Here is a 24,687-nt window from a genome sequence, read left to right as displayed (position 1 = left end):
GACTGCAGTAGTCTGAATTAAACACCCTCTTATGCAGGGAAGTATAGGAAGGAGTTTCTTTTCCATTTAAGATCATCTGCAGCAGTTTTTCTGGACTGATTGATCATGGTACTTTTTGCTTTTATTTACCTTATAGCAAAGTATAAGCTGCTCTGAAGACAGTTAATGTCTATCTCTCTTGTAAAAGATGGTATTCCTAAAAGGGAAATGCATAGTCATGATTCCTTTGAAAATGTTCTTTATAAACTTTATTTGATGGGCCATCCTACCAAAATAAATAAATTTTTAAAAAATCTACCAGAAATCACGGGAGCAAGATACAGATGCTAAGTTTGCATTTTTTAGCTAGGTTCATTCCCTCTTCATTCCACTGAGGAGTTAGATCATGCCTACCTGTAAGTTCCTGTCCTGACCATTTATACTGTCCAAAGTAGGCTGGCAGCATTAGGAAATTTTTGGCAAAACACACACTGATTTTATAGATTTCCTTGAGAGGTTAAATGGTGTGCAGGTAATCTGAATCATTCTCTGAGACTTGTGAGTAGCAGCCTTCTGGGTATATGTCTAAGGCTTTTATGATCTCAGCCTTCCATAAGAAGAATATTACCTTTGTTGACATAAACATAACTGCTTGAAAAGGAGGAAATAGAGAAAGAAGACAGACAGACTGCACGGAAGGATTACTTTCCTTGGAATGACTGAACTCAGGGGGCAGTGGGGCACAACTGATATATGAGTTTCTATTTAAAACTTTTATGTTGTCTGTAACAAGCTCCCAAAGGCACCTCTACTAGCAAAACAATTATTTGTAATCCTCTGCCACCTTCCTTTACACCAGACAGCATGCCTTTGACTTCTGTAACTTTTCCCATGGAAGCTTCAATGCCTGTGGTCCAAGATATAAGAGGGTGAAACAAGTTTCCTCCAATTATTTTGACACCTAGAATGTAGAATTTAATGTAATTTAATATGAAGAATCTCCCTTTTCCAGCAAAGCAACTTGTTCTATTACATATTTTCATTCTGTAATAAAGCATGTATCAGTACATTGCATGCATATTTATACACTAAATCTTCCAATGTGATACAAGGCTGTTCTATGTAACTATCATATTTGTATACCCATCATTACAGGCTTTTCCCTGCCTCTATTTGGCTTCCTACCCTCTCTTACAATCTATGTAAGTTTACCTTGGAGGGTCGTCAGGACTTCATATTTTACAGTTTTATTGTTGTTACTGTTTTGAGGTTTTATAGGTCCCATAGCAGAATGCTCTTGAGCACTGTCAGGGATGATATTGCCATATAGTTAAGATAGGTAACAGGAGTTATGTCCTCCCAGAACACCTGTCCAGTCAGGGAAAAGTCACAGGTTGCCTGTGTGATGTAGCTACAAATACATGTTCTTTCTAACACAATCCTACTGATAGAAAGGATCAGAATTTCAGTAGTCATATATGCCCCAACCCATATATTTTTATGCACTTCACTCAGTGACTGGGATGCAGTGGTGACAAACTCCAGTTGTGAGTCATCCTCATGTTCCTGTGATGACCCTGCTTTACCCTCTTCAATTTCCTTGTCCATCTTTATGGAATGAGATGATTTTCATATGCAGTTCTTGTGTATAGGCGTGTGACTACTGCCAGCACAGGCTGGTCTTCTGGCTCATCTGTACTTCCCACTGTCGAGGTCTGAGTGGCTGTAACATCTGTCCACTGGGATTATGAGCAGCATCATGCTTGTCACAGGGGTGAAAGTATCTGGAGTTTGAATAGCCCCAGTGCCTGTTGCTGGAGTGCCCTTAGTGGTTGTCACAAAGACTGAAATAACTGCAATGCTTGTCACTGGGGCTCTAGTAGCTACAGTCCCTATTGGAGTTTAAGTCCCTCTACTCCTCTTCAAATTTAAGGGTGTTGGGATACTCTCAATGACTTAACCCTAGACTTCCAAGCCCATTCTGATTTCCAATAACAAGTTTGTTTCAGAGGTATTAAGAAGTTATTGAGAGGGATGGAGTATCTCTCATATGAAGAGAAGCTGAGAGAGCTAGAGTTGTTCAGCATAGAGAAGAGCCTTCAGGGGCTTTTTTGGGGCATATAAGCAAGGTGGAGATACCGCCAGATAGTGACAGCACTGGCTTTTAAACCCCTAGAGAGCATGTTTAGATTATATGTTAGAAAGAAATTCTATTCTTGGAGGGTGCTGAAGCACTCGAACAGCTTGCCTAGAGAGATTTTGTGTGCTCCATTCCTGGAAGTGTTCAAGGCCAAGCTGGATGGGACTCAGTATCCTGATCTAGCGAAAGTTGTCCCGGTCTGCAGCAGGGGGGTTGGAATAGATGATCTTTAAGGTGCCATCCATCCCAGGAAATTCCACGAAACTATAGTAAAAATCCTTAAAATTCTCGAATGCAACCAGTCTAGAGGGCTGGAAGGCTTCCGAAGAATTTGGGAGGAAGGAAGAAGAGAATGCGGCGAGTGCTTCTCCCGGCTGCCCGAGGGAAGGCAGGGTGCAGTGACGGGCAGTGCCCGCCGGGTGGCGCGGGCAGCACGGAGGCGCGGCAGCGCCGCCGAGAGCGCGCTCGGTTCGGGCACGGCGCGGCTCGGTCCCGGTTCGGATCGGTCCCGGTTCGGATCGGGCGCGGCGCCGTTTGGACCCGGCGCGGTTCGGTCCCGGTTCGGATCGGGCGTGGCGCGGTTCGGTCCCAGCGCGGTTGGGGCACATCGCGTCTCGGTCCCAGCGCAACCCAACCCGGCACACAGCACCGATAATCCTCGCCCAGACTCCACAGGACATGACCATCACACCGAGCACAGCCAACAAGAACATGAGTATATGATGCACTTCTGAGCGCACACATGGGAACTGAGAGCAAACAAAGTAGCATAATGACCAGCAAATATTAGGCTAACGTTATAAACGTTTATAGCCACTTTGTTTTAACAATCTCTGATCATATCTATCATTATCTCATCTCTTCATGCCTCTTGCTGGGCACCGAACAAGGACTTTCATGGTTTAACCCAACTGCCAGCTATGTACCAACTATGTACCTCTTGCTGCTTCTCCCACCACCTCTCTCAGTGGGCAGGAGAATCAGAAAGAAAAAGTAAACCTCTTGGGCTGACAGAGGAAAAAAAAAAAATTGAGATAAAATATAATAATTATAATGAAAGTAATTATGCTAATATAGCAATAATTGCAATGAAAAAGGGATACATTAACAGAACACAAGAGAAACAAGCAGTGCACAATACGGTTCCTCATGGTCCACAGACAGACACCCACTCCATCCTCAAGCAGCAGTTATGGGTAGTAACTCTAAAGGTAGCTTAAATACTGTGCATGACTTTCTGTGGTATGGAATATCCCTTTGGCCATTTCAGATCATCTGTCCTAGTTGTGCTTTCTCCCAGCTTCTTGTGCAGCTCCTCACTGACTGAGCACGGGAAACTGGAAAGTCCTTGACTTGGGGTAAGCACTGCTTAGCAACAGCCAAAACATCAGTGGGTTGTCAACATTGTTCTCATAATAAATCACTAAACCCCAAGCATTATACCAGCTACTAAGAAGAAAAACTGTCTCAACCAAAACCAGGACAACCAGGGTACTAGAACTGAAGCAGCTCAGATGGACCCTGGGCTAAGAGCAAAAGGGTGACCTATTTATATAGCACCACAGTAAAGAAGCCAAGTGGCTGAAGCCTTCTTGGCACAGGGGATGATGTCTGAAATACCAGTATGAGGAATCTTGGCAGGTTGATTGTATCAGACTACCACAAACTTCCCGTGGTACACCAGGTGGTTTCCCTTCCCCTTCCCCTTCCCCTTCCCCTTCCCCTTCCCTTCCCTTCCCTTCCCTGTTTCTATGATATGTAGCTATATTTTTAAGTTGCTGTTATTGCCAAGTTCTTCTGTTTCCATGACAATTTTGATCAGTTTTCTTTCTTCTTCTAATTTTGTGTTGCCTTCAGTTGTTGCTGTGTCTCTCTTAGAGATGATGTTGTCAGTAGGAAGCAGCTATTCTCTGCAACACAAAGCATGGGGTTTGGAAAAGAATCCATATTAAGAGGACTGAAGCGTCTGGAGATAAAAAAGTCTCACAGCAGAAATGGGAACCCCAGAAGCTGGGGTTATTCAGTATGGAGAAGAGAAGTCTCTGGGGATATTATGTGGCCTTTCACTTTATGAGGGGGGCTTTATAAGGTAAAACTTATGGAGATGGAGAGAGACAGACCCTCTGCCAAGTAGATAAGCAGAACCAGGGGCAGTGGTTTTAAACCAAAAGAGGGTTCACTTAGATGGAACAAGAGGAAGCATTTGTTAGAATGAGGGTGGTGAGACGCTGCCCAAAGAACTTGTGGTATCTTATTCCTGAACCTATTCAGGGTCATGTTGGATGGGCCTTTGGGCAAACTGATCTCTTGAAAAATGTCCCTGCCTATGGCAAGGGGGTCACTCTAGATGGTCTCTAAAGGTCCCTTCTAACCGAAAACATCCCATGCTTTCATGACATGCAGAATAGAACACATTCACTTGCTGCACTCTATTTCTTGTCCCAAGTCCTAAAGCCCTTTCTGTCCAGCTCCAGACCACATTTCCTGACCTATTCCATTGTTAGCTGTTGAGGGCATGGCAGGAATACAGACAGACTGCCCAAGCATGTTTGGCTTAGGCACAAAGTTTGTAAAATCAAAGCCTGCCTGGTTTGTATCTGGTGAGTCACGTCAAAGGAAGAAGAAAGTGCAGGTTACCTTACCAAAGGAAGGCTGGGGAAAACATGGGCCTCCAGCCCAAAGGAGCCAGAACACAGTATGTCCTCCTGGCTGTAGTTCCAGTTCTTGGGGCTGATGGAGTTCCCAAACACCTTCCACTGTTGCTGTTGGAGCAAGCAGAAAGTCACAGCATCAGGCCATGAAGCGCTCACAGAAATGAACAGCATTTTTCAGCAACCTGTGCTGGTGGACTTCAGCAACTTCAGCTGCTTCTGTTGCCTTAAAATTCTCTTCAAAGGCCATCAGTTCACCAGGGTTTAATTACAGTTTTGCAGTCCTCTAAATATAGTGCTTAGCTATAGGTTTTGGCATAATTTCTCTCTCTTTCAGGGTAAATGAAACAAATAATCATTTTGCAAAATGGTTTGTAATCATGCTCAGTGTTACTCTTCATAATACAGTTGAAAAAAATACCCCCCCTAAAAAAAGCTCATTTTCTGGTAGATGTTTCAGCACAGAACAACCTATCTCTTCTGATTTCCAGTTATTTGAGAAATGCGAGATTTAATCTTTTTAAGTCTGTCAGGCGAAAGTAAACTGCTAATTTGCAAGTGTTTGTTAAAAAAACTCAAGCAATTTTCTTCATATACAATTTTCTTTGGAAAAGGAAAAAAAAAACAAAAACACCACAGAACATTTTAAGGAGAAAGAAATCCTGATGTATATGAAGAGTGCTCCTAATTTCTTGAGTGCCACTGATTTTCTTCCACATGCTCTTAAAACGTGATCTCTTTAGTGCCAGAAGAGGGTGTGCTTCCACCACATCATGCTGCAGTCACCTTGGGGAAGGGATTGTGTTTGCTGTGTAAAATCATCTCATAACATAAGAATACTTATGATGAAATCAAAAGGAGTTTGTGGTAAAAAAAAATAAATATATATAGTTCATATTTAATGAACACACTTAATACTGCATTTTCAGACATATTTTGATACTACTTTCAATGAATTTTTAGAGATGGCAATTTTATCAAAAGAAGTTTATAAAATAATTTTCAATTAATTATTAATTGTTATTTGGAGATGATAATTTCCTTAACTGAAAAAAATGGACAATTAGGATTTAAAATACTTTGTTGTCTCTTAATATTTGAAATATTATTCAAGTGCCTGAATTGTTTGTACATATCTTTTACTTGTTTTCCTGTTCCTTTATACAGACTTGGCTGATTTTTTTTATATTAAGAATGGTTTTGATGTTAAACAATTTTTCTATAAAAAGTGCAAGTATTTTATTTCTGTGTAAAACAGTGAACTGAAACACAAAAGGTTTGCTCCACAGTGTTCCAGATATTAGTAAAATGTCACAGTCTTCAAAAAGAAAAAAAGTTTGAGACCTAGTAGAACTTCACCAATCACAATATGCTCATGTGCATGGAATGTAAAGGTCTTAAACTGAATTTTGAACTTCCATCTTTCGTTTCTGTTTTTCTATCTAACTACCTGAAGCTGTTCATAGATGCAGAAAGGATAAGAAAATAGAGTTTGAGGCCTTTTTAATTGCCTTCTTAAAGTTCTTAACACTTTTTATAACCAACCTAATTCATAATAATTCTAGTTTATATATCTTATTGTTAGGCCCTAATGAGAAGTGAAGTTTAGAAGGACTATTTCTTCTGGGTGTTGAGCTACTGCTGGGTTGAATCACAGAATCATAGTGACAAAATTTTTTGGGTTGGAAGTGACCTCAAAAATCATCCAGTCCCTTCAAAAATCATCCATTCAACCCTTCTGCAATGGGCAGGGTTACCTTCCACCAGACCAGGTTGCTCAAAACCCCATCCAACCTGGCCTTGAGCACTTTCAGAGGTGGAGCATCCACAACATCTCCAGTGCCTCAGCACCCTCACAGTTAATAATTTCCTGCTAACATCTAATATAAATACACAGTCTTTCAGTGTGAAGCCATTCCCCTTCTCCTGTCACTACACACCCTTGTAAATAGTCTCTCTCCAAGAAAAATGAGACCTTCCAATGTCTTTAAAGGCTTTAAAACATTGAACCCAGGCTGATGACTTCAGCATGAGAAAATGACAGAATGAGACCTACTATCTCCTGTCTTTTACTCAGTGGAAACCCCCTACACAAACAGTACACGGATGATGCAGTAGCAGCAACAAAGGAAAAGCTTTGTTTGCAGTGTGTGTTTTGTCCTGTGTAGCAATTTGCCTTGGTTGCCTAGCATGGTGGTTTCTCACTGAGTTTTTGTTGCAGGCAATGCCAAATTTGCTGGGGCATGTATGCCAAGCAAGGAAGCACTACATATATCTTCAGCTGAATAGGCCGTAAAGAAAGGGATTGGCATGTGGGAGGTTGCTGGACATTTTTTTTTTTTTCAGATATTTTCTTATCTCAAAATGAAAAATTAAATAAAACTTTCAATTGGTTGCCAAGACCAAGGCTAAAACAAAACAAGTGTAAACTGAATTTGTTAAAATAGAGGTATTTTTGTTACACATTTTGCAATGTCGTATGGAAAAATATCTCAGCTTCACCAGGAAGGATTAATAAATTGCAGTACAGCTAAATCCAGACAGCCTTACAATTTGTTAAAGAACTGATAGCAGTGATGCAGCAAGACTGGCTTAGACATAAAATCAGGTTTTACCAATGGAATCCTGTGATGTTCATCATCAGAAGGTTTTTACACAGCTCATTATTGCATGCCATAAATGAAAAGAGTGAAAGAAATTAAGTATTCCTGCTGCACCATGTTTATTTCAGAACTAGCAGCTATGGTAATAAATAAGTGTATGTACACAAATATTCAAAGCCAACTTCAGAGTGGGACAGTGCAGGTGTATGTCATATTTTGAATTTCAGGCACATGAAATGTTATATTGAACTTATCAAGGAGAAAGAAAATTTAAATAAGATTTTGCAAATAGAAAATAATAAGTCTGACAAAACCACCTTTGAATCTAAATACATACTGAAGTGATTGAAATCTGTTGCAATTTTTGCAAATTTTGTCCATACCAAATGGAAACTTATTGAAGGGGCTTTTTTGGCAAATCTTTAGACGTAGATCACAGACTGATGACCGAAAACCATTTTAGTATATTGCTTACAGGGTATTTACTACATGGTTCTTAAGGAAATGTACAGTAAGAGTGCATATAACAAATATGTAAAACATTTAATACCTAGATGTGTATTTCCAAAAACGTCTCATTTTCCACTGGGGTACCATGAACTAGCTGAATCTGAGTCACTTCTAAGTGGAATCCTACCCATATAGCTGTGTTCATGTTTTGGACTTTACCCAAACTAATAAACCCTACTCAGAGATTTCTTCTTAAAAGTTTTCTTCATTTATGCTTTTTAAGTGCCAGAACAAACTCTAAGCTGTCTGGAAAAGGGAAGACAGATATATAGTTAATTAGCATTTTGGAAAATGTTATTCATTAACACAAAGGAAAAAAATAATTTTTCTATGCCAGAGAGGTGGGATTTCTTGGTTTTTTCAGACATGCTCACAGGAGCAGGATAGGTCAGCTATCCAACCATGGCAGTTTGGTGGATGAGGGAATTGAGCCATTTAATCTGATACTTAAGACCCAGTCCAGTTTCAAAGTCAAATATCCTCTAAGAGCAGTAAGGAAGCAATTAATTCATGGTACCTGCCCCTCATGAAGGGTAGGCCTGCCTCACTTGCAGCTATTGCAACACATTAAAAAACTGAACAAACTGCTTAATAATATTGGATTTAAATTTCTTAGGTGCTTGAAAAGAGGAGAATGATGATGTTCTAAACATAACCTGCAGACAGATTTTATGAAATGGCAGTGTTCTGTGAGGAAGACAGAATCAATGCCAGGTGATCTGTATCAAAAAGAGGATCTCCTTCCATCCAGCATCATTTGCTGTGGCACATTACTGAACAAGAAGAGTGTTTGCTGTGATGTAGACTGGAAGACAGCTTTCATTGTCACACAGGATACAGATTTTCTCTTTCCCTCAACTCTTCCTTAGATTAAATATTAAAAATACTTCCTTAAAATAATTTACAACCAGTAAAAATAAAAGCTTATTCTCAACCATTTATACCTCAGCATCCATGTTGTGAAGAGGAGGGCAAAAAATACCCTTTATAGAAAATGCAGAGGAATATGATGTTTAATGTATCTTCACCATCATGTAGCCATGATGACATCAGAGTATGACATCCACTTACAAGGTATTGCTCCAGAATTTGCCTATTCACCTATGAGGAAACTGCATAAACATTAAGAAAATCTAGAGATCTGTGGAAATGGCAAATGCTTTTGAAAAAGCCATCTGTTAAGTAAATTTGGAGAAATTAGATTCAAAAGAACTTGAAAATAAACTAATAGCTTCAGGTACAAAACCTTGTTATAAAGAAACTTTGTGATCAATTTGTATTCGCAAAGAATGAAGTTTAGTGCAAGAGGAGTGCCTCTTTATGGCAAGAGAGGAGCTTTGGTTATTTTCAGGAGAACATATCATAGCTGTAAGGACTGTGACGGCGGAACTATTCTCTTAGAGTAGTTCTGGAGAGTCTTTGGTTTGTTTTTATAGGTTTAACAAACACCCAGCCAGGACAGACTGCATAGCCTAGAAACACCTCAGCACAAGGAGTTCAACTCTGCTTATCTCTGCTGGCACTGATTTTTTCTGTGTTTATAGGACTTTTTCAGGCCCTGATGAAGAAAAATACATAATTTGAAAATCTTTGTGTGTTCAGGGATGAATGAAGTCATTCCTGTGTCCCATGATCTAGAGTATTAAATGCTGCTTATTTGAGTTCAAAGAAGAAACACATGGTTTAACTTGTAGTATCTTGAATGTTAATCTATGAAGTTAAGTGAGAACAGCCATGTATGAGTGTGATACATAGCCTGTGTTTACTTGGGAAGATTGCTAATTAGTGATGAGTTCCTTGTAATCACAGGTAATTTTTGTCATACAGTTACTCTGTAGAGCAAAGCTGCATCAAACAGTGAATGTGCACAGTCCATCATATTCCTGATATAAAATATTAAAAAAAATATAGTGATGGAGCAGCATCTCTCTCACTGCACACCAGAGCTGTTCTGTTAAAACAAACTGTCTTTCCTTTGAAGACCTAAATAAATACAGAAGAGGAATTCTACCAGTGAGGCTCATCTGTACTGTGCTGTTTTGAAAGCTGGGCACTTCAGCTTTTCTCTGTACAATGAAGAACACTCTGCCTTCTTAGGCTTGTGTTAGTGCCACTTCTACAGCAATTCCTAACAGGACTCAGCTATTCATACTACTCACTGACACCATCTTTTCTCCATTCCATCCCCCACTCCCTGTCCCTTTTACCTGACCAGGATATGTTGCTTGTATCCTGGTTAATAAGTTCCATTCCAAGCACTTGCATCAAAGACATTGAGAATATACTTAACGAGAAAGATTATAAAGAAAAGCTACAAAAATGTAAAAGGTTACTGTCTTAACTATACCTGGAAATATAGTAAAATAAAAAGATAAAATTTCACTATCATAACACTGCTCAGCCTATGTGAGAAACAACAGTTTTGAAATCTATCCAAGATTTACCTGGAGTTGTAAGTAGTCTGTTACTCTTTGAAATACACGATGTCATCTTGCTTTTACTAAAAACAGTGGGCATTTAGAAAGGAATTGTTTCCTTCTCTATTTTTGTAGAGCATTATTGGTTGCAATGGTATGCAATTATTGCACTAAACCAACTTTGTCACATATACAATTAAAGCAGAAATAGTACTTGTGTCATTACCAGGCTGAAGATGAAAGATTCTGCTGAGAATTTTATGGTACCACATTTCCTCCCTACACCATGGAAAGTTTTCAGATCCTCCTCTAACCACTGTTCATCTGTAAACACTGCCTTAGACTGGATTCAACTCAAAACCTAAACTGTCTGGATGCAACTACTTTTCCTACATCTCAAGGAAACATTTTGTGGCTTGTCACTTGGGACATAAAGGATAATTACATGTGGGGCTCTAGTGCTGCCTATTATTAAGCCTCTGTTCCAAGCTGTTTATCATATTGCCAAATCAAATTAACCATTTAGGCTTAAATTTTCCATGGTGGCCGTTTGCTCCAGACCAATTTTTATTTCCAAGAGGGAAAGAAGAAGAAAAAAAGTCCAAGGTAAACACGTTGCTCTGTGAGCAGTAAAGCCACTTGAAATATTGTGGTTTGCATCCTCTGGCCTTTTGTAAACATTGAATGAATACTGAACCTCTTTACCTTACCTGTATTAAGAATATCTCTCTGCTGAACAGATGTTTTTGTGAAACTTGTAGTAGCTTGACACATCTCAGGCTACTACTCTCTTGTGGAATTGCTTAAACAAATAAAGTCCAACAGAAGCTGTAGCAGAATGGAGGGATGCCTGATAGGCACAACAGTCCATGCATTCCTTCCTTTATGAAAGAAGGTTAAAAATCTGTGTGGAACACACTTTTGACAATCCTGCCAGCCACCCCCACCCCAAGGAAAGTGAGAAGGATATTTTGCTTCCAGTCATGCAGAGAATGAGAGTCTGGAACTGGATAAGCAGCCCCCATGAAGGCTGAGAGTGAGGAAGAGTAGCTTCTCTAAGCATGGAGCACAGCCTGTTTGGATAAAGAATGAAGTCAAAGAATCAGAACAGGAGCACCCAAGGGAACTAAGGAAAAGGGAGAGCAACAGTTGAGGAAGATCAATCAAGGGCAGAATCCTAAAATGCATTCACAAAAACCTGATTAAGATTACATAACTTTCAAGTCTAGCACATCCCATTTTATAAGTCCTTGACTTTGTAATTTTAAACGTCTCCAAATGTAGTATTTTTAGATTTATTTTAATTTATATACCTGAAAATAGGCCATCTTAGTCATTTGGGCCTTGTAATACTGAGCTGACCCCAAAAGCTTTAAAATTCTGGGTGAAAAATCCAGGCTCTGACGAAGATGGTGCATGTGGTACAACATCAAACCTGAAAAACTCTAGCTTCGCAGTGATAAACAAATTCAAAATCTAGGCAGGTCTTAGTGAGTGACCCATGGACTTTGAACTGGAGATTGCTTGCATTTACCAGTTTTTACACAAAAAGGGCTGTTTATTCCCTTTACATTTACCAGTTGTTACCAAAAAGCCTTAGAAGTCGTTGTAAGAGGTAGGAAATTGATAAACTCTCTTTCCCATGCCATGATTGAATTCTTTAGGCACTGGTTTAAATGATTCTTCTCTTTTTGAGTAGACTAACTAAATTTGAAATCTGAATTTTATATTGAGGACTCTTAGCTCTCTCCGCTTTCTTTTTCCTCTCTCTTCCTTTACCCAGAAAAGTCTAGCATGTAACCTTATTTCATAGTGAAGGCAAATTTCTAAGAAATGTTTATCAGTCTTTCAAATGTTATCATGTTATGTGGGAAAAGGTGGATGCTATTAAAATTGCTGATTTTACAGGGAAAGAGCCACAATCTATATGTATTGTGAGTGGCCTTATCTTTTTACTGTCTTTTAGATTACCCCATTAAGAAGAAATATTTGAAGAACCTGCAGCTTAGGGGTGATTCTTCCTAGTTTTGGATCTAATGGCATTTGTGTGGGACTGCAGCATTGCTCTGTTCAAGACAACTGTTGTGCCAGGCATGTTCCCATGCAAAGAGCTTCAAAATCAAAAACCAAATTTAAAGCAGTTTCCATGCTAAGCAAGAGATTTTGGGGTTATATTGCTGTACTTAAATGTAAACAAATTCTTTTTTAGGTCTGACGCCAGCTGTCATAAATCAAGTCTGTCCAGTCATTTTCTGTTAGTGTGGTTAACATGATGCATCTCTGTTTTTCTTAGAGCTGACTGATTCAGAGCTAATGATTGGTTTCTTTGCAGAGAGTCCTCAGGTTCCCCATAGGTGTCCTTATGTCTCTCTTCTGTCACTTCAGGGCCAGCTGTTAGATCAGACCAGGTTTATCACAGCTTTACCAAGTCAGGTAATGGAAAACTTCCAAAGACAGGCTTCCAACCTCCCTGGCAGTCTGTTCCACTGCCTGCCTGCTGTATTAGCAAAAACAGTTCTCCTTATATGTATTGAGAACCTCTCTTATTTCAGATTATTTCTGTTGCCTGCCATCTCTCTGAAGGGCTTCCTCTTTGTCCTCTCCCTTGTAGGCACCAGGGTGGCTGTGAGCTGCCTGCAAAACCATCTCTCTACCAGGCTGGACAAGTCTCTCTGCCCCAGTCCCTACTCACAGGGCAGTGCTCCAGCCCTCATCATCCTGGTGGCCTCTGCTTGAACTTGCTCCAGTTTGCTGATGCCTCTGCTGAAGTGGGACCACAAAAGTGCATGCAATGCTCTAGGGGGTCTGTGAAGTGCCAGGTGCCACCATTTCCCTTGAGCTAGGTTACTTGCCTAGTAGAAATCCTATGAAAACCCAAGATTAAGGTTTCTGTTAATAACAGAGAAAAATAATTTACATATTCTGTTTAATTACTTTCATTGTTTGCTTTTTTTTTTTTTTTTTATCCTAACTGCTTCTATCCTCCTGTCCTCCTATGATTACACTGTATGGACTTCACAATGATGACATATACAAAAATAAGACAGCTTCTGTATGCTGAAGATTGCCTGTTTCATTGTGGTACAATTCCTGTACATAATCAATGTTTGTAGTCATCTTCCCATGTCAATGTTATTGACATTCTGCTAAACAGTATTCTCATCCTGTAATTTTCCTTTGAGAAGTCAAATCCTCCGTTTTTGTTAATGGTTTCTATAGGGACACCACAGGAGAATGTGCTGCCTATTGCAATTCTAGTTATGTTATAGTGGTGAGCCATAGAAAGGTTTGACTGAAGTTATTGGCATATTCATTTTTAAACTTCAAAATCTATCCAGTGTACATAAAGAATGCAAGCATGTGGGAATGCTTAAAGCCTAGTATTCTGAATTTAAAATTAAAACAAGCTACGTTCTGTGCCACTGTCACAATTGCATATTCCTTATGTATATTCCTTACCTTGTGTACTTTCAAATGCACTATGAATAAAAGCATAGAACACAACTGCATTATTTCTGTACATTTTATTTTTCTAAGCTCTACTGAGGAACAGAAGATGACTTTGTGTATGTCAAAAAGATGTCATTTGATGGCTTACAGGTCAAAGTAAAGCTTACTGTCAAAGCGAAATCAAAATTATAACCAGTACTTAATCTTCCTGTTAGGCTTTCATTTCCAGTAATTTTATACCTTTCAGTGGAAATAAGTATGTTTGCCAAGTTAAATGCAGGCAGATTCAGGTGTTTACCGGTTCTGAGTTCAGAAATGGTCACAGCACAGCAGTATAAAATAATGAACACAGATGGGACAACCAGCAGCAAGTGTCCTTTCACTCTACATAACCTGATGAAAAAGCATAAACTCTTAAAGGCTCAAGGTCCACTGTTCTGTCAATTAACTAATACTACTAAAAGGAAGGGGCAAAAATAGTGTATGTATAATTAGTACAGGCAAATTGAGAAATGAGACCTGTTTGAACACAGATGAAATTTAGAAAGTTTCTAAACATAGAAATAGAGGTATACATATATTTACTCCTATACTAAGTATAGATACATGTATAAAACATTGAAAATCCAGATATGGAAAAAAGGGTATGAATATACATATTGGAAGAATACAACATTAACTACAGTAATTTCACGACTAGAAGGTGCACCTTTTTGACTAAATTTTCCCCCGAACACGGAAGTGCGCCTTATAGTCCAGTGCGCCTTATACGATGGACAAAGTTGTGAAATTTTCCAACACGGAAGTGGGAGCTGCGAGCAGGGGCAGTGCCGCGGGAGGGGCAGGGAGCCAGTGGCCCCAGCCCAGCAGGAGCAGCGCGGGGAGACGGGCGGGGTGAGGAGGCAGGGGAGGGCGGGGAGGCAGGAACACGGCGGCCCCAGCCCAGCAGGAGTGGGGAGGGTAGACGGGGAGCCGATGGCCCCAGCCCAGCAGGACCGGGGTGGTGAGGCAGGGGCAGCGCGTAGGGAGGGAGGCGGGCAGCCCCGGCCGCTGCACGGGGAGGGAGGAGGGAGGGAGCTGGTGGCCACCCTGAGCCAACTCAGAAGTGCGAGCTGCAGCTGCGCCACAGCAGCCCTGAGCTGCCCCGACCGCGGGCAGCCCCTGTTACTAATTTGTTACTTTGTTGCTCGTGGCGCAGCTCCTCGCTGCAAAAAAAAAGTGCGCCTTATAGTCCGGTGCACCTTATATGATCTACAAAGTTGCAAAATTTGTCGACCCCGGGGGGGGTGCGCCTTATAGTCCGGTGAGCCTTCTGATCATGAAATTATTGTAACTTGTTCTTGCCTTTGAAAGTAAACATGCCTACCTATAAAAATGAAAAGAAAAAAAAAAGAAGAAAAAGCGTGATCTAAGAGTAAAACATGAAACCTACAAGTCCTTCTTTGCATTCCCAGAATTACAAAAAATAAATCTGTGTATCCTCATCACAAAATCAGGGGTAGCCATTCTTTAGAGGAAGATAGGAATTTTAGCTGAAGAAAAAGCTTTTCATTCCTGATAACAGTGTTCCTATTGTAGCTGCTGAAAGCATATTCCTGTTGTCCTCTAGAACAAAACTTTCCTTGCTCTTGGAGATAAAAAATACTTTCCCTTCTATTCTTCTTATTTATCCTTTCCATCAAAATAATAGAGCCCTTTTGGATGTTTCCTTATAGAATACATACAATCTACCCTTCTTGCTACATATTCACTTATTTATTTTTGCCTGAAATAATGTTACAAACTGCCTGTAAAGTTTGGAGCAGATCATTTATTCACCTCTTCTGACACCACTTTTTGTGATTATTTCTGATGTAAATGTTTAGTCATGATTTATTTTAAATTAATATTAGGTTGCTTTTTTCCCTTGTTCTAAGACGAAACCAAACTTTTCTTTTTTTATGACATATTACAATTAAACAGGCCTTCTTTCTGAAATGCATTATTCAGTTTTTGTTATAACACATTTTACTTGCAACTATGTTATTTGATTACTTTATTTTGCTGGCATTCCCCACAAGACCTTATAATATTGAATAAAGGTAACACTGTCAATTTCTTTTCCCAAAATCACTTACTTTCATCATAAAAAATATTAAAGACAATCAGATGGATGAGCTAATATATTAACATTTCTTTACAGTAAGTGGGCTTTGGGGGTTTGTTTTAATTTTTTGAAGTCTTTCAAACAGTTTTTCATTTCTAAGTGGTCATCATCTCTTTCCACATGGGTTTTGAATAAATGCAGAGAATTTTCAGACAAAAAACGTTTTTGCAAAACCTCTTCAGTTATAGCAAATAGATTACTGCTTTTTTTAGTCCTTCCCTTCATGGGAAGAGTTAAACACAAAATTTTAAGCTGTGATCTTCTCTTGCTCTGGTATATTTTAAAATAAGGAATGTTGAAATACATGACTGACTACTTTAAATCCACTCTTATCAGATTCATGATTTCATACAAAGCTGTGGCTGAACATATGTGTTCCTTGACCTTGAATGACCTTAACATTATTTATGAACCTGTATTAGGAGAACATGTGAATGAAGTAGCTTCGAGTGACACAAACCTTTGAAGTACAGTTATGTAATTCTGTACCCACCTTGCACTTGCATATTTGAAATAATTTTTGTTTAGTCCAGAGGAATGCTTAATTTTTTTTGCTATATTTTCTTTTATCCTTTTCAATGAGGCTTCTGGTTGTTCTTCTGTCTCCCTAGTTGCAATGTCATCTTGAAATAGATCTACTCAGAAGCTATTTTGACATTGCTAATTTTGGAATAAAGAAACAGCATGAGTTAAGAAAGCTATTGAAGTGATGACTTTTTCTGAGTATGCACTTTTGAGAAGAGCATCTGGCATAAAATATTAGTTCAGAAATCATAGCATAATTGATGACATTGAATGTAGAGAAATTCTGGTGAATTGCTTGTAGAAAGGCTGAAGTGAGGGTGGTTCACATTAGTAAGAACAAAAGGAGATTATCATAATGTACGTAACAGTGAACTGCATGTTAAAATTTCTGACATTAACAATCTAGAGCACTGTTTGACATTAGAAGCAATGGCATGATGCAAAGGTATCTTTATAATGTGGGAAAATATTTAAATCTTCAAAATATTCTTGCCAAAAAAACTGAGAGTAGAGAAATACAACTAGTCCTTATTAGCAATCTTTATGTGCCAGTAGGTGGAAGTAGGCATTTCACAATCCTTTTGTCTTCTTCCCTGCAATGCCAGTGCTAATGTCAAAGGAGCAGCAGTGAGGAAGTTTGCAGCAGACATTCCCCAAAGTATTGCAGAATCTGAGGGGGTTTGTGATGAACTTTGTGTGTTTTGTTTGTGTATGTAAACTAAAGGACTTTAAACCAGAAACCAGGTTCACATTTTGTTTTATACAGCAAGTTTTGAGTCCTATTAAATAAAATTGAATATTTTTTAAAAATAAAGATATGTCATCTTTATATCCAGGTGCCAGTATTATTCTGAGAGGCAGAAAATATGAGTTTAACTTCCTTTGGGAAGGAGAGTGAGTAGATTTATGTATGCAACCAACTGAACAAGCACTCTGTTGTTTGACTATGGAACAGACTTCCTAGAGGGGTGGTGGATACACCAAGCTGACAGTGTTTAAGGGGAATTCAGATATTGCACTTAATAATGTACTTTAACATTTTCAGAGGCAGCTGGACTAGATTATCATTGTATGCCCCTTCCAGCTGGAACTATTTTACTCTTTTCAGCAGTAAAAGTTCCAAACTAACCTTCCATATTTAATGTCTCACTTTGGAAAGTGAAAAGACATTTAGCAGAGAATTAATTACACTTAAATTTGTATGTAATAGCACATATCAGAGGTGGGTACATAAGGTATGTAAGGAATTGATAAAAAACCCCAGATGAATCAGATGAAGTAGGCAATCATCTTGAAGTAGAAAGGCAAACCATGTCAGAAAAATATTCTCGGTAAATATCAACCAACTGTGAAAAAAAAATGAAAATTTCAAAGTCAGATGTAAACAGTAAGCTTATATACAGATATATATATATTTAGGAAAGAAAATCCCCAGGCCTAGTTCTGGTGTTCTACAGAAATTTAGGCCTGATCAAATCACCCAACTTCTTGACTCTTCCAGGGTTACCAGAAGCAGGATTTCAGAAAATGTGGTATACCTTGAAATCTAAATAATTAGTTTAGATTAAATCAGATTAGATTCACTGCTTTCTTGGAACATAACTTTTCTTTGCATTTAAAAAGGATCTTTCCACATCTGGTAAGAACCATTGCAGCAGATGCTGCTGTTCAGGCATCACCTCACTTGGACTTTCTATGTACAGGGTATGGAGAGCTGGAAGCAAGGTGTCAATCAGAAATTATCAAAATTCACTGATAAGAGGGATAAACAAAGACTCTTGATCCAGAATACAGTGAAACCTATTAAAGTGTTCCTGCTTGACCTCATTTAGTTTTGGGACTGTTCCCAGATGTGCTGACAGATTCAATCCTGTTTCTACCTTTTCTGATTTTCAGAGACCATATTTTGTAGTTTTCCTTCCAGTATTAATTCAGGCAGAAAACCAGCACATTTTAATTCATCCTTTTTGGCAGAATAGTGTTTGATGTAAATTGAATATTCTATTTGATGTATACGACCATAAAAATCCGTGACCTTGTAATTAAAGAGGTTCAGCATAAATAAGCCACTATACAGGACTTTCTGGAGTGTGAACAGGAAATCTGGAGTTTTATTTTTCTGCAGACTAGGCTTTAACAGGTTTTGTACAGCAGAATCTTAAGAACTTGTGAGTAATTCAGTAACTTAATCCTTGAGGCATTTAAAAATATTCAAATTGGCCCACTTAGTTTTTCAGCATCAGCAAAAGTTCACTGCTTTTTCACTTGTACAATTAAAACTAACTAGGCAAACTGTGTGTTAGTCCAGTTCCAATGTAATTTCATAGTAAATCAAAGAAGAGCAATTCTAACTCCAACCATGCTCTCATGCTGCCATGATTCATTAGTTACAGTACCAATATTCACAGAAGCTGCATATGCAGCAGAGATGTGGGTAGGAAGAGAGCTTAGATTTAGGTTCCAACACTCAGAATCACTTGAAACTTCACATTTAGAAAAATAAATTTCAGGAATGGGGGAAAAGTACACCCTTGCAAGTTGTCATAGCTCAGTAGTTTACTCTCTTATCGCATATCCTGTACTACAAGGAACTGGCTCAATCCATTTTGCTATTACAGTAATTTAACGATTTTAAGCCGCACCTGATTATAAACTGCACTTCCGGGTGTCGGCAACTGTCTTGGGTTACAATACAGAGTGTGATAAAAGGTATCTATTCTATCACCATCTGTTGAGGGTGGGAGCAGTGATCCTTATCTCCATGGGAAATACTCTGCTAATGGACCATCCATTGAAACCAGCCGGGGCATTGTTCTTTATCTTTTCGCACCCCATCCTTCCTCCAGGGAGTCATTTTCTGCTAATGGCCCATTGAGTCCCACTGTGTGACTGATAAAATTACTGCATCCCATTGGAAGTTGCTCCAGCCAGGGGGAAGAGCCCAACATTTCTTACCAAGATAAAAACAGAGGTTTTGGGACACTGAGGGAGCCCCTTTCTCCACTGGACTCCAGAGGAAAACCGGATTTCTCCACATCACCACTGGACCTCCAGAGGGAAACTGCACCTTCTGCAGGAGTACTGCTTCAACTGAATCACATCTGTCACTGCAGGAGGATGCAGCCACCATTTAATGGGACTGCTACCAACACCCTGCCTGACAGGATGTCAGGTTGTACTCTGACTTTGTCAGGGTTTGGAATTTGTTTCTTTGTAGTACTGTATTTCTATTTTAATTTCCTTAGAAAAGAACTGTTATTCCTAATTCCCATATTTTTGCCTGAAAGCCCCTTGATTTCAAAATTATAATAATTTGGAGGGAGGGGATTTACATTCTTCATTTCAAAGAGAAGCTCCTGCCTTTCTTAGCAGACACCTGTCCTCCAAACTAAAACAGCAACTTTTCGTTCTTTGTCCATATATAAGCCACACCTGATTATAAGCCGCACTTCCGGGTTCGGACCAAAATTTTGGTTAAAATGGTGCAGCTTATAATCGTGACATTACTGTACATGTTTCAGATTGTTGGTAATGGAAATAAGATCAAAGTATATAACCCTTTCTTGGTTGATACAAAATATTCCTTACAGGTCTTTAGAATAACTTGATACATCTTGGTAAATTCCCCACTGTCACTACTTTACATTGGCTAAAACTCTGTAGCTGCTTTTCTGGTGTACTCCAACAGTAAAAACCTGAAACCTCTGAGTAGTTCAGAGTACTCCATGCAGTAATTGCTTTTTTTTTCCCTTTTATTTTCTTTTTATCTTGCATTGGCCATTTCAGTAACATAATTTATTTTTGTGTTTTGCGTCCTCATAGACCATTTGTGCTTTTATGTTGATCTCCTGTGTTCAGAAACCTAAATCAAAATCCAAAAGCTTTCAGTGTTGCTCAGCCAAGATATGTGCATGCAAGAATAGAAATTAAGACCCCCACACTGCACTGAAAAGGGCAGGCTATGTAGCTGCTCACTTGCGCACCTCAGTAGGCATTAATGTCAATTTTATTTAGGAGTAAATTAATTCCACAAAAGCTTCTTGCTTTACTGGAAAACACTGACTGGGGAAAGATTTTATTGAAAAATGCCAGACTAGCTCGAAGTTTGTTGTCTTGAATAGTATTTGATTCAAGCAGAACTTTCATATTTCATGTGCTATCCTGACTCAGTTGATGTTGCATATGCAGGGTTAATGCACTCTTACAGAAGATCCTTTATGACACTTTCAGGAGACATAGTATGTTATTACTATCAACCTTCGCTAAAAGCAAGAAATTTTAAAAACTGTTTTGCTCCTAGTCCTAGGTTCTGCCAGCTTCTGGAAGATCTTTCCCCACATATCTTAGCCTTCAGCATTTAACTCCAATTTAATAGGAATAAATATAGACTGAGGGTCAGTATTTAAAGAAGCTTTTGTTTTGTCTGCTTCTCCTCTTTGAGGTGTTACTGAAAAAGCTTTCAGCTTTCTTTGCCCTGGTAGCCAATGCAGAGAGCTGGGGAGCTGCTACACTGCCTCGGGGCGGCCAGGACTATGAGCTACACCCCAGCTAACTCCTGTACACCAGGCAGATTGGAAAAATTATTTTCCTCTTCCTGGTCAGAAGAAATAACTATCAGTAGAAGAGTGGAAAAGCTCTAACTTACTTTAATCTTTCCATTTATTGTAGGGGAATCATATTACAGAAATAAATAGTAGGTTTTGGGTTAAAAGTGTGGGGGAAAAACAAAAGAATGTCCCTAGGTGCCACGAGCTATATTATATATTTTACCTGTTCTTGTGATTAGAGACTTCAGCAATGGAATATTAAAGACAGGATTTTTCTCATTCCAATTGAAGTAATTTCAAAACAAAGTTTGAATTGCCATTTCTGTGTACCACTGGTTATGTCGAATTCCAGAGAGGAAAGCATGAGGAAGATGAAGAGAGGATAAGGAAGAAAGGTGTGTGCTGAGCATACAAAGATTGTAAAGTTACATTTGTAATTTAAATCTGCACAATGGGCATTTTTAAAAAATTCTATACCATTTGTTTGTAAAGGAAATTAACCTTTATATTAATCAACACCAAACACCTCCCAAACGCAGAGATGATCATTGAGATGAGGACAGTCCAAGATTGGTGATCTCTGGCATTTCTCAATACCAGTGGATGTTTGTTACCCTATAATTTGTGCATTTCTTTTTATTAGCTCCTCGAAAACCTCTGGATAATCTAGGAAGTAGAATATCCTCAAAGTCAATTTGAGATCCTTTTTCTCCATTACCTCTTTTTCACAGGTATTGCAACAGCAAGTAAATGAGAAGCAGGAGACCATCCACAATGAAACGCTGGCAGAGATGGGAATTTCATGTATTGAATTCCCTTTAGAAGGAATTTCACCAGATTCAAAACTGTCTCCAGATAAATTAAATGGAGTCAAGCTGTGCATTTCTTAATGCATTATAGAACAAAAGTCATTGGCAGTTTCACTTAAGTTAGATTAATAAAGATAAAATTACTGAAATACACCAAATTTCCTTGAAAAAATATTTATAGATTGTATATTGTATCTGTAAGTTTAAATAAAATCGTGTCTCTAACTCCCACTGAAGTTAGAGACATGATTTTATTTAAACTTACAGATACGACATATCTGAAAAGAGTTTTCATCAAGAAATGCTTGTACCCATTAGGGATATAAAGCAAAATTAGCTACTTTAAATTTTATGAGTTGTTAGAAAACAGTTAGAAATCTTTAATTTGTAGTGGGAGTCTGATGCAGATTTACCACTGGGCCTTGGGCCAGTAAATACTAATGTATGTGTGACAGTCTTAATATCTGAAACCTTTGAAGACTTTTAGAAATGGGTATGCAAAGCTACAATTTTTAAGTAAAATAATACAGAACTTGTTTTGAATGAAAGATTGTAGTGGAAACTGGTTTAAGATGGCCAGTGTGGCATTATCATGGAACACAAAGACTGAGTATGGCTTCCTAAGCTCAACACAATACTCAAGCTGATATTTTTTTTACCTTAATGGGGAAAATGCTTCAAGAATTGATTAAAAAACTTGTAGGAACATGTGTCAAAAATCTTACTAAAGCATGACAATGAATGATGAAAAATACACACTTTTCAAAGTGTAAAAAGTGAGTTATCATAGCAGATATATTTGAGTGCACTCAGCTTAAACATGATTCTTAATACTGATAGCATAAATGTCAAACTGTCAAATAAAATTACTTGAGATACTTCTTGTTTAAAGGAATAGTCTTTAATCTTCTATCACAGAAACAGTGGAGATCTGTGGAATGGTGACCAATGAAATATGCACTTATTCTCTGATACATTTAATTTTTATTTTTAGAACATCATGACATTATCTGAGGCAGTTTTTGCTTCAAGACAGAGGACTATAGGATAATGGAAACTATAATGGTGTAATTGTATGTCACCTACAAAAGAATCTTCATTTAGTTCAGCATTTAAAGGCATATTCAAGTTTGAATACTGTTTGTGTTGTGGACACTTTTGTTCCAGGTAATGCCGACATTATTTTGTCCAATAGACCCCCTGGTTTTTAAAACTCTACAAAGTTATATTTCTATACAGTACCTTGGAAATTCTGCCTTGGTATAGAAAACACAGATTTAGTTAAGCATTAGGGTTTCTAGAAATCTAGAAATGTTTAGAAAGATTGACAATTAAAAGAAGAAGAATACAGTAATTTCACGATTACAAGCCGCACTGACTATAAGCCGCATCGTGATGGCAAACATTTCGTTCTTAGTCCATACACAAGCTGCACCCAATTATAAGCTGCTCTGTCGTTCGCAGCGAGGACCCGCGTGCAATGAAGTTGCCAATTAGTAACAGAATCGTGGGATCGGGGTGGGGGGTTTACTGGCTCAGCTCCGGCTGTGAGGGCTCGGGGCTGCCGACAGGGCTGGGTGGCCCAGCTCGGCACTGCTGCTTGGCAGGGCCGCTCGGGGCCGGCCACCGCCTCTGGGCTCACTCACCCTGGCCTGGCGCTGCCCCACAGTGGCAGGGGGGCACGGAGCCCGCCGGCATCCATGGCGGCGGCAACAGGAGGGGAAGGAGCCCCCCCGCTCCCGCGGCCGCAGGAGGGGAAGGAGCCTCCCTGCTCCCCCAGCGGCAGGCGGGGACGGGAGCCCTCCGCTTCCCCTCAAGCCACGGGGCCGTCAGGAGGGAGCCCCCTGCCTCCCTCCCGAGCCGCGAGGATGGCAGCATGGAGCCCCTGCCTCCCCCCCGCCTGCGCTGCCTGAAGGAGGGAGCTCCCCAGCCTCCCTCCCTGTCCTGCACTGCCAGCAGGGAGCCCGGCGGGTGGACCACTGCGCAACAGAGTAACCAATTTCTAACAATCGCGTAAACCCGGGTTTATGGCAGGTGCTCGGCTCAGCACTTTGGCTGCCCTTCCGGGGTTGGAAATGTCAGAAAATTATTCACATATTAGCTGCCCCTGAGTGTAAGCCGCATTTCCAGTGTGGGAGCACAATTTTAGTCAAAACGGTGTGGCTTGTAATCGTGAAATTACTATACTTTCCCTGAGAAGATTTGGAACATGTTTGTGATAGATTGCCTGACAAAATCATTGGAGACTAAATCAGCCTGTGGATATAATAAAGAAGCAAAAAGATTTAAAGAACTTTGTGAGTTTTAAAATCAACACATATCCAGGGAAGAAAAGACCAAATAAAGACATGAAAACAAAAAGAAAATATTACAGAGAAAATTTAAGATATGTGAAAGAGATATAGTCACATAATATATGTGAAATATCTAATTTCCTTCCTCACACTGAATTTGGATACCTCTTCTGCATAACAGATGTAACTTCAAATTTAGCTTTAAGCAGCACATGAAAATTTAGAAGATTCTGAGAAATAGTGTACTGAGTATGACTGCTAGAAAATAGCTAAAAATTCATTTAAATCATCCCTCAAAGTTCAAGAAATCTACACCAGTTACACAGTGATGTACATCTCATTACATTATTTTGTGGCTTGCTCAAATATTGCATGCTTCTGTTTGTTTCAGGTTGATGTATGGAAGCTGATTTTGCAAAATGATTTCAGGTTACTGGTAACAAAAAAATGCTTTTGTTTTATTTTCTCATAAGTAGATCTTTAGTATAATTCTGGCATGTTGTAAATAGAAATGTTTGTGAGCCAGATATGAAGCTTCTACCACATCTCTGTCAAGTTGGATGGTGAAAGGAGGTGTCTTATCACAGAACTATCAGTGAAGCAAAGCTAAATAGCC

The sequence above is a fragment of the Catharus ustulatus genome, chromosome 2 (assembly GCF_009819885.2).
Source record: "Catharus ustulatus isolate bCatUst1 chromosome 2, bCatUst1.pri.v2, whole genome shotgun sequence".
NCBI classification, from domain to species: domain Eukaryota; kingdom Metazoa; phylum Chordata; class Aves; order Passeriformes; family Turdidae; genus Catharus; species Catharus ustulatus.
This window is presented reverse-complemented; position numbering follows the sequence as displayed.